General features: G+C 55.5%; 1 long non-coding RNA gene across 1 annotated transcript; it reads right to left on the minus strand.

Moving 5' to 3' along the window:
* Nucleotides 1-2534: 2534 nt before the first annotated feature.
* Nucleotides 2535-13696, minus strand: LOC137449003 (uncharacterized). The gene is made up of 5 exons (XR_010989286.1): nucleotides 13628-13696; nucleotides 12559-12682; nucleotides 9418-9533; nucleotides 8707-8793; nucleotides 2535-3739 (listed from the first exon to the last, which is right to left on the minus strand). It is a non-coding gene; the product is annotated as an uncharacterized lncRNA (long non-coding RNA).
* Nucleotides 13697-17105: the final 3409 nt, after the last annotated feature.

The raw sequence follows: 17105 nt of genomic DNA on the forward strand, positions 1-17105 counted from the left end.
AGAAATTGAAAGAATTTCAAATCCCCTACACAGAAACCAGCTCCAAAGATTGAAAGCTGAGGAGGATATTGGAAGGAGTTTTAAAGGCAGGGTTTTCAAGGCAGGGTTTAAAGGCAGGGGTTAAAGGCAGGGTTTAAAGGCAGGGGTTAAAGGCAGGGTTTAAAGGCAGGGTTTTCAAGGCAGGGGTTAAAGGCAGGGTTTTCAAGGCAGGATTTTCAGGCAGGATTTTCAGGCAGGGTTGCAAAGGCAGGGTTTAAAGGCAGGGTTTCAAGGCAGGGTGCAAAGGCAGGGTTTAAAGACCTTTAAATCCTTTACACAGAGGACAAACTGAGGCACAGCTCAAAAAGAACTTCAAATCCACTCTGCAGGAAACAGACTCCAAGGACTGCAAACAAACTGAGGCAAACTTTCAAAGAAATAAAAGACATTTAAAGGACTTTAAAAAATCCACCCTGCAGGAAACAGCTCCAGGGATTCGAGGCCAGCTGAGGCTTTGCTCACTGGGCACAGCAGCTCAAACACCCCCCAGTGAGGATTTTCATCTGGATCCTAAGGACAGCAACTTCCCAGAAGCCACAAATTGAGTTTGTTTCCTGCTCTTGATGGCACTGCATTCGACCAAGGAAACCTTTCCTAGCCAGTCCCAGCAGAGCATCTCTTACCCAAGAGCACACAAAGGCTGCGAGAGCAACATCGTCACCCAGCCGCAGAGAGCGCTTCAGGAGCCTGCCATAGCTCTGGGAGGCAACCAACCCAAACCCCAACACAACCAACCCCTTCTGTGGGAGCCTGGGGATAGATTGAAGCGAAGAAATACTGACAGCTTTAGTGCTGGGGCTGGGAGCTTGGGCAGAAGGGGCTCAGGACATCTCTGCTCCTGGGTCGTGCTGGCTCTGTCCTACGTAGAGCTCGGTGTGCTCAGCCCTCGGAGCAGTGAGAAGCTTGGGGGGGGGTTGGTGGGTTGGGTTTGCTCTTGTTTTGTGGTTTAGTTTGTTGGGTTTTGTTTTGTTTGGGGCTTTTTTCCCCCCCCTCCACAGCCATTCAAAACCTTCTAATAATTGGTGATGATTTTGCTCCTTCAAAGCCAAGCTTGGCAGCGGGGAGGTTTTGTGAAGCTTTCTGGAACAGGGCTGCAGAGAACCTGCCACAGAATTTGTGTTGTGCTCTGCTGGGCTGGGCTGGGCTTGAAAAGAAGCCTTCATTAGAACTCAGCCTTGTTTGCTCTGTCATCCCAATTCCTGCAATTAAATCCCCCAGTCCTGACAGCTCAGGCTGCAGGAATAATTGCCCTGGTAGCCAAAGGGAGTTGCTCCTGCTCAGGCTAGAGCCAGGAATGCTTTTCAAGGCTCCTCCCTCTGTGTTTCAAGTAAAGCTGAGCAGAATCTTCAGCCATTCCACCTCACTTCATTTCTGGAGCAAAGAGCTTTAAAAGCTTTCCTTTCACTGGGCAAGCCTGAGGTGCTAACCAAGACTTTCTACCACCTTGCTGCGTGCTGGCTGCGTGCATCAGGCCTGTCGAGGGTGAGAGGGTCCCTGGGAGCAGGCAGCCTGCTCAGGTTCAACCAACCTGGAAGCCTTCCAGGAGGACATCAGCTTGTGGGTAGCTGGTGGTGGAGCAGGGGATGTGGTTTATCTCCATCTCAGGACCAGCTGGACAGCATCTCCCACAGCACCCCTGCAGCTCAACGGAGCAAGTGTGGGCTGCATGATCAGGGAGTGAGGTGGATGGGAACTGGATGAAGGGAAGAAGTCAAAGTTGTGGCCAGTGGGCCAGAGCCTAGCTGGAGGCCTCCTGTATCTAGTGGGGTCCCTCAGGAGTGGGTATGGGACCACTGCTGTTCAATAGATTCATCAATTGCCTGGATGAGGGCACAGAGGGCACTGCCAGCAAGTTTGCTGATGGCACCAAGCTGGGAGCAGTAGCTGACACCCCTCAGGCTGTGCTGCTCTTCAGCCAGACCTGGAGAGGCTGCAGAGTTAAGTAGGGAGAAGTGGAATGAAATCCAGCAAGGACAAGGGTAGGGTCTTGCACCTGAGGAAGAACCACCCCATGGACCAGTAGAGCTTGGGGACTGACCTGTTGGAGAGCAGCACAGGGGAAAGGGGCCTGAGGGTTCTGGTGAACAGAATGATGCCCACGAGCCAGCAGTGTGCTCTTGTGGCCAAGAAGGCCAAGGGAGGCATCCTGGGGCAGTGAGGTCAAGAGAGGCTTTCCTGCCCCTCTGCTCTGTCCTGGTGAGGCCACAGCTGGAACATTGTGTCCAGTTTTGGGTCCCTCAGTTCAAGAAGGACCTCAGGGAACTGCTTGGAAGAGTCCAGCACAGAGCCACACAGCTGCTGAAGGCAGAGGAACATCTCCCTGTGAGGAAAGGCTGCTCTGGCAGGGGGATTGGGCTTGACCTTTGGAGGTCCCTTCCAACCCCTACCACGCTGTGAGGCTGTGACTCAGAGTCTCCTGAGTGCACCCATCACCCCAGCAACCTCCACCAGCATTTCTTTCAGGACACAAGGGAACCAACACCATCAAGGCCTGAAAAGCTCTTTCCAACCACTTTTATTTTCCAAGCACAAAGGGACACATTTCCATCCCAGGGAGCAGGTAACACAGGCACCACAGGAAACAACCAACCCCTCTGCAAGCACACCCTGCATTCAAAAGCCAACTGTGCCATCATTCAGGAGTGTTCAAAGCAGCAGGAAAGCAGCTCAGAACACACAGCACTGGATCTGTGCACGCTCCAGAGCTGAGGTTTTCTGCACCTGAGGCAGAAGTGGCTCAGGGAACAAAAGGATGCACTGCAACAGCAGCTCCTCCACCAAGGAGGAGGTGAGGAGAAAGGGCAGCCTGCTGCAAACACTGCAGCTGTCTTCCAGGAGCACCCAGAGGGCCCAGTAAACAAAAGGAGAAGCTGGAACAAGAGCAGGAAGCCACCTCTGACATCCCAGTGGTGGCTGAGGAAAAGTTTACAGCCACATCATTTACAGATGGAGGCCACCTGCAGAGCTGCCTTCATCTGTGGCACCTCTCAAGCAAACGTTCTGCTCTGCAGGACAAGGGAGCTGACCCACTGCAAAACCCAGCTCTGGGTTAGGAGGAGCTGCAACAAAACCCAAAGCCACACACCCCCCCACCCCCCCAAAATGTGCAAGAGAAGGGAGAGCCTCTCAGCATCCCAGCTTGCAGTGCACAGGGGAACCAGACCTCAAAGCTCTTCTGGCAGCCACAGCAGTGCCAGGCTCCAGGTGATGTTCAAGTTTCCCTCCCCATCATCTGTGCTTTTTGTTCCCTCTGAACAAGGAGATGCCCACCACAATCAGTTCCACTTCAAATGACCCTCAGGAGAGCTCAAGACCCCCTGACCTCGTGTGCACTGGGCACAGCATACATGAAAAAGCTGCAAGGAAGCACTCCAGAGCTTCTTGGTCTGAGCAGGAACAGGCCCAGCAGCTGGGACCTCTCAGAACTCTGCTGCCTTCTGCACTGAATTGTAACAGGGCACAGAGCTCTGCTGCTGCATTTCACAGACAAACTTTGTGAAGAGGAGAGCTGTTCCTCCCAGGGGACATCAGGAGGGGGTCAGTCCTGCCTCTGCCTCGGCCTCTGCCTCTCCAGAGGCCTTCTAGTGAAACAACAACCCCAAGCAGTTGGCCTCCAGACTGGGATTGCACAGATGTTTGGAACAGTTTGACCCTGCCTGTGCTTCAAAGAGGATGATCAGGTGCTCAAGAATTCTCTGACCTGCAAAAAAGAAAGAAACATTGTCAGGACCTAGCAACAGAAACAGGCAGCAACTGCATTTACCTCCCCCTGGCCTTCTGCTGGGCTACAAGCCACAGAAAGAGGAGCTGGGGAAACATCAGCTGAGGCTCAGCTGTCTCATCTCATGGCCACCAAGAAGTTTTTCAGCCATGGGACCCTTAGCAGAGAGGCACATTGGAGTGATAGAAGAGAATAAACCAGGTTGGAAAAGGCCTTTGAGATCATCCAGTCCAACCTCTCACCCAGCACCATCTGATCAACTAACCCATGGCACCAAGTGCCTCAGCCAGGCTCCTCCTAAACACCTCCAGGGATGGTGATGCTCATTCACAGATTCAGAGATCCCACTGGCTTGGAAGGGACCCTCAAAGCTCATCCAGTCCAACCCCCCTGCAGTCAGCAGGGACATCCTCCAACTAGATCAGGCTGCCCAGGGCCACACTGGGTCCTCCCCTGGGGCCTAAACTCCAGCCCCACATCCTGAATGATCTTCCAAGCAGGGCTGACCTAAAGAAGAGGAAGGTGATGACCACCTTGGAGAACACCAACCCAGACCTCTGTTGGTGTTCAATGTCCATGCACAACCTAAGACATCTAATGAGCCTGTTCCTGGCAGGCTGAGGCTGGCAAGTAAGCAATGAAAATAGCCAGCAAAGCCACAGCACTTGAAAGAGATCCCACAGCGTGGCTGCACAGCTGAGCTTCAGCTCCACTGGTTTGAAGAGTGCCTCAAATGGCTACAGCCACCTAAAACATTCACAGCAGCTGAAATCCAATACTGATTTTAATTGGGGAAAAAATAGTGGCTCAAAGCAGATTGAGCATCTCCTCAGCCACAGAATGTATCCAGAACATGGAGTGGGGAACTGCAGGGTGGACACAGCAAGAAGGGGGAATGCAGGATGGACACAGCAAGAAGGGGGAATGCAGCATGGACACAGCAAGAAGGGGAACTGCAGCATGGACACAGCAAGAAGGGGAATGCAGCAGGGACACAGCAAGAAGGGGAACTGCAGCATGGACACAGCAAGAAGGGGAATGCAGCAGGGACACAGCAAGAAGGGGGAATGCAGCATGGACACAGCAAGAAGGGGAATGCAGCATGGACACAGCAAGAAGGGGGAATGCAGCATGGACACAGCAAGAAGGGGGAATGCAGCAGGGACACAGCAAGAAGGGGGAATGCAGCAGGGACACAGCAAGAAGGGGAATGCAGCAGGGACACAGCAAGAAGGGGAATGCAGCATGGACACAGCAAGAAGGGGAATGCAGCATGGACACAGCAAGAAGGGGAACTGCAGGATGGACACAGCAAGAAGGGGGAATGCAGCAGGGACAGAGCAAGAAGGGGGAATGCAGCATGGACACAGCAAGAAGGGGGAATGCAGCATGGACACAGCAAGAAGGGGGAATGCAGCAGGGACACAGCAAGAAGGGGGAATGCAGGATGGACACAGCAAGAAGGGGGAATGCAGCAGGGACAGAGCAAGAAGGGGGAATGCAGCATGGACACAGCAAGAAGGGGAATGCAGCAGGGACACAGCAAGAAGGGGGAATGCAGCATGGACACAGCAAGAAGGGGGAATGCAGCAGGGACACAGCAAGAAGGGGAACTGCAGCATGGACACAGCAAGAAGGGGAATGCAGCAGGGACACAGCAAGAAGGGGGAATGCAGCAGGGACACAGCAAGAAGGGGAACTGCAGCATGGACACAGCAAGAAGGGGGAATGCAGCAGGGACACAGCAAGAAGGGGGAATGCAGCATGGACACAGCAAGAAGGGGGAATGCAGCAGGGACACAGCAAGAAGGGGGAATGCAGCAGGGACACAGCAAGAAGGGGAAATATGTCCCCATGAGAAGAGTCAGGCACTGGAATCAGCTCCCAAGGGAAGCAGGGGAGCCCCCCAACATTGCTCAGTCTGAAGCCCCAGCCTGACAGGCTCCTGGGCCAGCTCACTGCCACCAGACTGTCACCTAGAAAGGTTTGGCCCAGATGGTCCTTGGGGTCCCTTCCAGCCTGGCATCACTCTGGGATCCTGGCAGGCACAGGCCAGCTCACACCCCTCAAGTTCAGGTCACTACCAAAGGCAGTGTGCTGAGAACACTCCCCTGGCCACCCCTACCCCTCCCCAAACCCTGAAGAGTACTTACTCCCCCTAAGTGTAGGAGTGAGAAGAGGCAGGAATGAGGGCTTGATGCAGCCTGAGCTGGGAGCATTCCCTGCCTGCCCACTCAAGCTGGACCACCCCACAGAAAGGGCCATGGCACTGCTCCTTTGGCAGGGGCTCTCCCACACAGTGCAGCTGTGGATGTTTTGTCCAAAGCCTTGTTGTGAAATGCAAAGGGATCTTGGATCCCCCTCTCCAGCTGTGACCCTGCCCCTCTAGTTCAGGGCTCAAGGAGATGGAGAAAGAGGTCAAATCCCTTCGTGCAGAGGAGGGAACACACAGCTGTGCCACTGCTCCAGCTGGAAAGGCATCAGGAGGAAGGCTTTGGAGAGCAGCCACAGTAACACTGCCTGCTGAGCTTCATCAGGATCCACACTAGGCAGCCTCAGGAGAGGTCTCTGAAAGCATCAGGAGAGCTGAGAAGGAAGCAGAGAGGGTCTGGGTGCCCACAGGCCACAAGCACACACTCAAGGCCACAGCACCCAGCCCCATGGAGACTGCAGCAGCGCTGGGATTCACTCAGGGAATGCCAAGCAGGGCTGAGGCTGCTCCCAGCTCCCCTGGCAGCCACACAGGAGCCAGCTCCCCTGGCAGCCACACAGGAGCCAGCTCCCCTGCGAGCCCTCTGCAGGTGCCCCAGCTCAGCCTCATCTCAGGGTGCAGATGGGAAGGCAATTCCCCCCCCCAGCTGCACTGCCCACTCCTCCCAGCCACCAAGAAGCTTCAACAGAGCAAGTCCCAGGAGGGCTGCTGTTAATCAGGTGAACTTCAGCTCTGCTCCCCAGCAGATAAACTGAGACCAAAGGACAAAGCTGCTTTCCTCCTGAGGTGAACCACTGATCTGCAAAGAGCAGAAAAACAAGCAGGCACCCCAGCTGGGGGCTGGAGCTCACTGCAGCCACTCACACCAAGCACAGGTTGTCCTCACCTGAACCCCAGCAAGATGCAACCAGCAAACCACCTGAGCCATTCAAATGCTGATGGCTTGGCCTGGCTTAAAAATAGATTACCCTATGGATCCTAGAGCCTTTTGTGCCCTGGATTACATCTCCTGCACACAAAGAGAAACTTCAGCTTGCCTTCTGGGATCAAATGGACATTGATTGGTATCAAATGATAGGCAAGGAGGCTTGGATTGAGCTCAAACAGCCCTGGACTGACATCAGCAGGCTTGGCTTTACATCAAGGCCTAACAAACAGACTTTCATTTGATATCAAACAGACCTTTCTGTACCCTGCATTACATCTCCTGAGCACAAAGAGAGACCTCAGCTTGACTTCTGTTGACACCAAATAGACCTGGGGCTGGGTTTTGTTTCTTCTCCATGCCTGCAAGTGAAAGCAAATAAAAAAGTCCTTCTGCTTGGCATTCTGGATGTCTCAAAAGCAGAAAGGGTCCTGCAGGATGCTTTAGACTCAGTGGAAAGGCACAGCTGGAAAATCCTCCCTGAGGTTTCAGAGCACTGCTTTGGAGAAGGCTCTGGAACAATACTTCCAACCACCACAACTCGAATTCAGTTGAGTAAACAAGGCTCAGAATCCAGGAGCCTGGCTGCAGGGGCTGGGAGTGTTCATCATCCCTGACTTCAACACTCCAGAAAGGTGATCACACAGGGAGGGCTATTGCTAGAGCAGAGGATCCCCATCTGCATTAGCTGGAGGGACACAGAGGAGAGGACACAGCCCAGGAACTCTTTTGTTTAGCTAGAAATAAGCTGCCACACCTCTAATGGTTTGGCATGAGGGTCACAGCTGAGCTGCAGAGGCAGTGAAGCCACCTCCCAACATGCCACAGGCTGGGGGCAGAGGGGCTGAGAGCAGCCAGGCAGAGAGGGACCTGGGGGTGCTGGTAGATAGAAGGCTGAACAGGAGCCTGCAGTGTGCCCAGGGGGACAAGAAGGCCAAGGGCATCCTGGCCTGCAGCAGGAACAGTGTGGCCAGCAGGAGCAGGGAGCTCATCCTGCCCTGTGCTCAGCACTGCTCAGGCCATACCTTGAGTCCAGTGTCCAGTTCTGGGCTCCTCAGTTCAGGAAAGAGGTTGAGCTGCTGGAAGGTGTCCAGAGAAGGGCAACAAAGCTGGGGAGGGGTCTGGGGCACAGCCCTGTGAGGAGAGGCTGAGGGAGCTGGGGTTGCTTAGCCTGGAGAAGAGGAGGCTCAGGGGAGACCTTCTTGCTCTCTCCAACTCCCTGAAGGGAGGCTGTAGCCAGGTGGGGGTTGGTCTCTTCTCCCAGGCAAGCAGCTCCAGAACAAGAGGACACAGTCTCAAGCTGTGCCAGGGGAGGTTCAGGCTGGATGCTAGCAGGAAGTTCTTCCCAGCAAGAGAGCTTGGCCATTGGGATGTGCTGCCCAGGGAGGTGGTGGAGTCCCCATCCCTGGAGGTGTTTAGGAGGAGCCTGGCTGAGGCACTTGGTGCCATGGCTTAGTTGATCAGATGGTGCTGGGTGAGAGGTTTGACTCCATGATCTCCAAGGTCTTTTCCAGCCTGGTTAATTCTACTCATTGTACCCTGCAGTTTCACAGTACCTGGCAGCACAGCTCTGTTAGTGCCCAGGCTGGACACCTCCACACCCAGTACAAGGAAGGCTGTGCCTCAGATTCCCAAGGTGGACTTGGGTGGAAAACTTATGGTGGGACTAACAGGAAGAACCCCAGGCTGTAACCCCAGGCTGACTTCAAAGAATGCTGCACTTGGAGGGGCAAGAAGGATCCTGAACTCCTTCTGACATACTGGCACCAAACCTCAGCCATGGGTTTGCTCTGCCTGGGGAGTGTTTACCTTCTCAAGCAGGTCATCACACCTGTCCTTGCTGCCCTGGAAGTCTTCATCAACATCCAGGGTTAAAACAGGCACTCCAAATCTGTTCTGTTGGGAGGGGAACAAAGGCAGCATTAGGTGGGAAACCCAGGCATGATCCCAGCCTCTGCCAGCAGGATAGCTGCAGATGTAAATCACAGCCATGAATCCAGGACAGACAGCAGCCTGAACTCAAGAGTGTGGCTCCCAGGAGCTATCATTGACCCCTGAACATGCTGTTCTCACAGCACCTGACATGAAATGGCTTGGGAGCTTTAGCTTGGGAGATGAGGAACAATTTCTTTGCTGCCAGAGTGGTCAGGGGTTGGAAGAGGCTGCCCAGGGAGGTGGTGGAGGCCCCATCCCTGGAGGTGTGCAAGAAAGGCTTGGCCATGGCCCTTGGGGCCCTGGTGGGGGTGGGTTGCTGGTTGGACTGCTCCAACCCCAACAGTTCTATGAGTCTCAATTCAGCTGAGTACTGAAATCAGCTCAGCTGAAGCCTCCTGAGCTCTGTGAGCAGAGGGCTGGAGGCAGGGGGCATGTCCCACCAATCATCAACTGGGGAAGGAGAAAGACACACTGCTGGAGTTTCCACCTGAGAGGGAAAGGTGAGGTTTGGCTGGTGGCAAAAGCAGGAGGGAGCTTCCTCCCAGGGCCTCAGCCACCCTGGGGGCACCCTGGAGCAAGGCCTACCTCAGCAGCCCATGCTGGAGCCAGCTCTCAGGCTTGGAGTGCAGCTCCTCCAGATACTCAAGGGGAACCTCTTGCTCCTCTTCTCTTCCCCTCAGGTACAGCCTGTTGAAGCATTTCTGAAGGCACAAAGCAAAAATAAGCACTTCAAGTTAAAAACCAATGGAAGTTGGTTGTTTCTGCAGGCCTGGAGAAGCAGCCAGGCCTGCTGATGCTTTTTAGGCCAAGCCTTCACTGCTGGTGAATATTCCAGGTGCTATCTCATGAACACAAAGAGATTACTGCCATGGAACCCCCCCTCCCAGAATCAGAGAATCAATAAGGCTGGAAAAGACCTCAGAGATCAGCAAGTCCAACCTCTCACCCAACACCTCCTGACTAACCAAACCATGGCTCCAAGGGCCACAGCCAATCCCCTCTTGAACACCTCCAGTGATGGTGACTCCATCACCTCCCTGGGCAGCACATCCCAATGGCCAATCTCTCTGTCTGGGAAGAGTTAACCAGGTTGGAAAAGACCTTTGAGATCATCCAGTCCAACCTCTCACCCAACACCATCTCATCAACTAAACCATGGCACCAAGGGCCTCAGCCACTCTCTTCTTAAACACTTATAGTGATGGTGACTCCACCACCTCCCTGGGCAGCACATCCCAATGGCCAATCTCTCTTGCTGGAAAGAACTTCCTCCTAATATCCAGCCTGAACCTCCCCTGGCACAGCTTGAGACTGTGTCCTCTTGTTCTGCTGCTGGGTGCCTGGCAGAAGAGACCAACCCCCACCTGGCTACAACCTCCCTGCAGGGAGTTGGAGAGAGCAAGAAGGTCTCCCCTGAGCCTCCTCTTCTGCAGGCTAAGCAACCCCAGCTCCCTCAGCCTCTCCTCCCAGGGCTGTGCTCCAGACCCCTCAGCAGACTGCACACAAAATCCAAGGAGGACCCAAGGGAGTGCAGCACACTTTCCCCACCAGGATAAGCTCTTTATTGAGGAGGGCACAGTGCATTGCATCAAAAGGGCACAAGGAACACCCACCTGGCAGGCAAGCATCTCAGAACCTCTCAGCAACCCACTCTTTAAGTGTAATAAATCAATTGTTCCTGCCCTGGACACATCCAAAGCCTCCATAGGAAGCCAACCAAAGCTGTCTGCAACTGCTGGCTTTGTAATTTACATCTCTGCTTGTGAGCTGAAGAGGTGGGAGGGGGAAAAGCCCTCAGAGGAGCTCTACCATGTTACAGTGCAGTTGTTGACACCAGTAACAAAGCTGAGAGCATCAGGGCTGGAAGGGAGGAAGGAAGGAAGGAGGGATGTGACCTGTAAGTTAATTACTGCAATTAGAGCTCTTCTGTGTTTGCCTCTTGCTCCTGCACACCCAGATCTCCTCATGCTGCTGCTCTCTGCTTTGCAGAAAGGCAGAGATGCCCAAAGATCAAAGCACTGCCAGAAAGCCTCTGCCTTCCTGCTCTGCTATTGTTGTGTCTTGTTATTGTAATTACAAAATCCTCCTCCTCCCCTTTCAGTTAAGAGCACACAGGCTGCACTGTGGAGGAGATTCTTTAAGTGTTTCCAGGCTGCATGAGTCAGAACCCAACTCCTGCAGCCTCCAGGGGGATACTGCAGGCTGAGCTCAGCTCCAGCCACCAAGGCTCTTGCAGACATGAAGGGCAGCTCCAGACTCTGAGGTTACAGCTCCCAGCTGCTCCCTTAAGCACTCCCCAGCACAAAGAGCCAGTGATGTGCAGTGCCACAGCAGGGTGACCTCACTGCAGCTCACTGCACAGAGTGGCTCAGGTTGGAAGGCACCTCAGAGATCAGCTACTCCAACCCCCTGCCATGCCCAGGGACACCTCTCAACCAGACTCAGCTGCTCAAGGCCTCATCCAACCTGGCCTTGAACACCCCCAGGGAGGAGGCAGCCACAACTGTCCTGGGCAGCCTATTCCAGAGTCTCACCACCCTCCTACTGAAGAGCTTCTTCCTGAGGTCCAGTGTGACCCTGCTCTTCCTCAGCTTCAAACCATTCCCCCTTGGCCTGTCTCTGGACACCCAGATGAGAAAGAAGTCCCTCTGCAGCCTTCCTGCAGAGGCCAGGCACAGGAGGGGTGCTCTCATCCTCTTTATGTGCTGTCATAAAGTTTTATTCCTCACCTGGGGAGTGGCTCTGAGATAAATGATTCCATCCAGGGCCAGGCTCAGGCTCTGCCCAAACTGCCTGCTCAGCCAGTTGTGCCACTGCTGGTAGAGGACCCCCTGGGCCCCATTCAGGCACCCAGACTCACACAGGCTGCTTGCAAAGGTGTATCTGCCCACAGAGCTGTGGTGCAGACACAGATCAGCTGGAGCACAGCAATCACAGCATGGCAGGGCTTGGAAGGGACCTCCAGAGATCATCCAGTCCAAACCCCCTGCCAGAGCAGGGTCACCCAGGGCAGGGCACACAGGAACACAGCCAGGTGGGTTTGGCCTGCATCAGGAATAGTGTGGCCAGCAGGAGCAGGGAGCTCATTCTGCCCTGTGCTCAGCACTGCTCAGGCCACACCTTGAGTCCTGTGTCCAGCTCTGGGCTCCTCAGGTCAAGAAGGACATTGAGAGACTTGAAGGTGTGCAGAGAAGGGCAAGGAGGCTGGGGAGGGGTCTGGAGCACAGCCCTGGGAGGAGAGGCTGAGGGAGCTGGGGTTGCTTAGCCTGCAGGAGGCTCAGGGGAGACCTTCTTGCTCTCTACAACTCCCTGAAGGGAGGCTGGAGCCAGGTGGGGGTTGGTCTCTTCTCCCAGGCAAGCAGCTCCAGAACAAGAGGACACAGTCTCAAGCTGTGCCAGGGGAAATTTAGGCTGGACATTGGGAAGGAATTCTTCCCAGCAAGAGAGATTGGCCACTGGGATGTGCTGCCCAGGGAGGTGGTGGAGTCCCCATCCCTGGAAGTGTTTCAGAAGAGAGTGTATGAGGCACTTGGTGCCATGGTTGAGTTGCTGAGATGGTGCTGGGTGAGAGGTTGGACTCCATGATCTCCAAGCTCTTTTCCAGCCTGGTGAATTCTGTATTCTGCTGCTATCACCCCGAGTCTCTCAGGCACGATGGAAAGCAGAACATTTGGCTAGGTTGGTTTGCCTGTCTGTCAAGCTTCTCTCTCATTTCTGCTACCTTACCTCAGGATCCCCTTCAGAGCTCCGCTGAACACTGCCCCATCCGGCCACAGGCTCCGGAGCAGCCTCCCACTCCTCAGCGGCTTGCTTGAGAAGGCTGACAGGACAGAGGTCGATTTCCCCGCAGCTGCAGAAGCAGGTGGGGAGAACAGCAGTGACAAAACCACCACACTGTTGCTGTCCTTTAACCACCACGTAGCTCTGGTTTCAAGGCCCCCAGATGAGTCTCCCACAGCCCTGTGCTTCTGACGTGGTGACAGGGATGAACGAGGAGGAGGTCATCACGAGCCAGAGGTGGGCAACTGACAGAGCAACCCAGCTCATCCTGTTCATGTTGTACCTCACCACGATTTAAGACCAGCCTGGACCTCCCCTGGGGCCATCTGAGGCCATTGTCTCTTGTCCTGTCGCTTGTTATTGGGGAGAACAAACAGACCCCAAACCTGGCTTCAGCCCCGAGCGCGGCGACGGCAGAGACGCGCTGCCTTCCGACCACCGACCCCGGGCACGGCCACCTCCCCCGGCCCAGCCCTTCAGCCTCCCGGTGCAGCGACAGCAGAGTTGCGCTGCCTCTGACCACCGACCCCGGGCACGGCCACCTCTCCCTGCGCAGCCCTTCAGCCTCCCGGTGCAACGACGGCAGAGTCGCGCTGCCTCCGGCCACCGACCCAGATCATGGCCATCTCTCCCTGCCCAGCCCTTCAGCCTCCCGGTGCAACGACGGCAGAGTCGCGCTGCCTTCCGACCACTGACCCAGATCATGGCCACCTCTCCCTGCGCAGCCCTTCAGCCTCCCGGTGCAACGACGGCAGAGTCGCGCTGCCTTCCGACCACTGACCCAGATCATGGCCACCTCCCCCTGCGCAGCCCTTCAGCCTCCCGGTGCGGCGACGGCAGAGTCACGCTGCCTCCGACCACCGACCTCGGGCACGGCCACCTCCCCCGGCCCAGCCCTTCAGCCTCCCGGTGCGGCGACGGCAGTCGCGCTGCCTTCCGACCACCGACCCCTGCTAAAGCCACCTCTCCCTGCGCAGCCCTTCAGCCTCCCGCTGCGGCGGCAGCCACGACTCACCGCTGCTGCCCCCCACGGCGATGCTCTGGACCCGCCCCTTCGAATGTGGCGCGCGCGGCGGACGCCTCCGGCGCCGTCTAGTGACGTCGGAGCAGCGACGGCTGAGGGAGCGAGTACGGGTGGCAGAGAGGGCCAGAAAGCGCTCCAGCAAAGCGGGAGGCGGCAGGGCGCGCAGCGGAGCGTGGAGCTGCCGATCCAGGCAGAGCTGGCGGAAGGAGAGCGCATCGATGGGCCGCAGCGGCACCGCCGTCGCGAGTTGCTCGGTGCTCAGCCCCTGCCCCGGGAGCTAAAGACTCCCCCCAGCCCAGAGGCCACAAGGACGACTGGGGACCAGCACCAGAACAAGCAGACACAGGCTCAAGCTGTGCCAGGGGAGGGTTAGGCTGGATGTTAGGAAGCAGTTTTGTCAGCAAGAGAGATTGGCCCTTGGGATGTGCTGCCCAGGGGGGTGGTGGAGTCACCATCACTGGGGGTGTTTAGGAAGAGACTGGATAGGGTGCTTGGTGCCATGGTTTAGTTGATTAGATGGTGCTGGGTGAGAGGTTGGACTGGATGATCTCAAAGGTCTCTTGCATACTGTTTTATTCTATTCTACTCTCTCTCCTACAAAGACAGACTGAAAGACCTGGGGCTGTTCAGCCTGGAGAAGACTGAGAGGGGATCTGATCTATGCCTGCAAATATGGGAAGGGTGGGGGCCAAGATGAAGGTGCCAGGCTCCACTGGGTGGTGCCTAGGGCTAGGACAAGGGGTACAAGGTAGAACACAGGAGGCTCCACCTCACCATGAGGATAAACTTCCTCACTGCGAGGGTGCTGGAGCCCTGGAGCAGGCTGCCCAGAGGGGTGGTGGCGTCTCCCTCTCTGGAGGCTTTCAGGACCCACCTGGCTGTGTTCCTGGGTGACCCTGCTCTGGCAGTAGGGTTGGGAAGGCACCTCTGGAGGTCAAGTGCCAGTCTGTGGCTCTGTGAAACGCAGACACAACCATCACAGAAACCTACACTGGGCGTGCAACAGCGGCGACAACGCTTGGGGAGAGAAGAGGGACCAAAAAGAAACCCCCAAACCATCTAGGAGGAGGAGGAGATAACTCAGAACCGAACTCCAGAAGGAAATGAAGACAATCATGGTCAAACATAGCTATTTATTTTATTTCCCCCACCCCCTCCCTCCCCCTCTTATAAACAGCCTTCAGTTTCTTAATGAAAATAAAAAGAGCCAACCCAAACCCAACCCCTGGAATTTAAATAGCCTTGTCCCCTCACATACAACAATCTGTATACAGTATTTACAACTCTCAAATAAACATGTGGCAGATTGGCTTTTTGACATTCAAAGAAGAACTCCTTTGCTTTTTTTCCCCTCCTTTTTCCCCCCTCCCCTCCCCCCTTTTTCCTTCTCCCATCAGAAGCTGTTCCAAAGGAGAGCTAAAAAAGCATCCTCTGACCCAAGTGGAGCCACGTTGGCACAGTCAGCTTGACCAGGAAGGGTTCTCCACCTTGTGGTTTCCCACCTCGTTTTCTTCCCTCCTCCCAAAGAGGAGGGAAGGTTAAGCGTTGCTCCTGTGTTAAGCTTTTCATTAAGCCCTTCCCAAAGGGCCTCTCTTCACCCCCACCCCACCCCCATTACCCCCTGGAACCTCCCTTGGCTTTGCTTATTGCCTTCTTTCACTGCACACCCAACTGGGCTGCTTCCAGGCAGCAACACAACCCCCAAAGCAGGAAAACAGCCATGAAAATAAAGCCTTCTCTCCCCTCCCACCCCCATCCCTCCCCCACTCCCACCCACCCCCACCCCCAGGGCTGTGAGGGGGGAGGGTGATGGGGGGTGGAAAACCGACAAAATAACCATGTCAGAAGTTGCAAATGTACAAAAATAAGAAGTTTAGTGGCTATAAAAATTAATTCCCCTCCCCACCCCTACCCCCCCCCCCACTAAAAATACAATCCTCTGGGGACAGTCTGGGGGACTGGGGCTCTGAGAGTGACAAAAATAAGGGGGATGCTGGAGAGTTTCAGCCAAGCTGCAGGTCCTCTCCTGCTTGAGAAGAGAGTGGAGGAAGAGAAGCAGGGGGGAAAAACAAGCATTAAAAAAAAGGGGGGTTTCATGTTTAAAACCACTCAGGGGGAGGCTGAGGGGCAAGAGAGAGAGGATACCCAGGGAGAGACAGCAGGAAAGTGGTAGTGGTTTTAGTAGTGCAGTCTGGGAAGAGAAAACTCAGATCAGCAGGGGAGGAAGCAGGGGGGGGGAAACACCACCTCAGTGAGGGGAGGAAGCAGAGGGGGAAGGGAAACACCACCTCAGTGAGGGGAGGAAGCAGAGGGGAGGAGGGAAACACCACCTCAGTGAGGGGAGGAAGCAGAGGGGAGGAGGGGGAAACACCACCTCAGTGAGGGGAGGAAGCAGAGGGGAGGAGGGGGAAACACCACCTCGGTGAGGGGAGGAAGCAGAGGGGAGGGGGAAACACCACCTCAGTGAGGGGAGGAAGCAGAGGGGGGAGGGGGAAACACCACCTCGGTGAGGGGAGGAAGCAGAGGGGAGGAGGGGGAAACACCACCTCAGTGAGGGGAGGAAGCAGAGGGGAGGAGGGGGAAACACCACCTCAGTGAGGGGAGGAAGCAGAGGGGGGAGGGGGAAACACCACCTCAGTGAGGGGAGGAAGCAGAGGGGAGGAGGGGGAAACACCACCTCAGTGAGGGGAGGAAGCAGAGGGGAGGAGGGGGAAACACCACCTCAGTGAGGGGAGGAAGCAGAGGGGGGAGGGGGAAACACCACCTCAGTGAGGGGAGGAAGCAGAGGGGAGGAGGGGGAAACACCACCTCAGTGAGGGGAGGAAGCAGAGGGGGGAGGGGGAAACACCACCTCGGTGAGGGGAGGGGAAACACCACCTCAGTGGAAGGAAATTCAGTGTACCAGGGAACCTCTTGGGGACAGTAAAGCCAAACAAAGAGCCTGTGCTGGGGCTGGCAGCTTTTCAAGTGGTCCATCTCCAAGGGGGGGTTCTGCACAGTAATCCAGCACTCTGGCAGGAGAGATGGGGAGAGGGGGGGAGCAAGGAAAACAGAACAGAAACCAAGCATCCCAACAGGCTGTGTTCCTGGCAAAACCATGCCTGGGGATGCAAGGGAAAGGAGGAAGGAGGGCAAGAAGCAGAAAGGAACAATCTGAGAAGGTTAAGTAAAGTCCATAGCAGCAATTAGGCCTCCTCATCTGTCAACAGGAGTGTCAGGGAGGCTGGGAGAGTGTTGAGTTGCTAACTACTGAGGAAGGACGAGAGAGCTCCTCCAGAAAGTAAGGTCAAAGCAAAAGTTCAAAGCTCTACATTGCATAGTAAGCAGTGAAAGAAACTCTACCCTTGCAGATGGGCCAGCAGCCCCTGGAAACCTGTTTGGTGCCTGCCTTTGCCACCCCAGCTACCTGCCAGCAGCAGAATGGGGCACTGCTGCTTGCTGTCTGCACGACCTGGGAGCCCTGCCACAG

The sequence above is a fragment of the Melanerpes formicivorus genome, unplaced genomic scaffold, assembly GCF_026170545.1.
Source record: "Melanerpes formicivorus ecotype bairdi unplaced genomic scaffold, bMelFor1.0.p_v2 SCAF_27, whole genome shotgun sequence".
In the NCBI taxonomy this organism is placed as follows: Eukaryota; Metazoa; Chordata; class Aves; order Piciformes; family Picidae; genus Melanerpes; species Melanerpes formicivorus.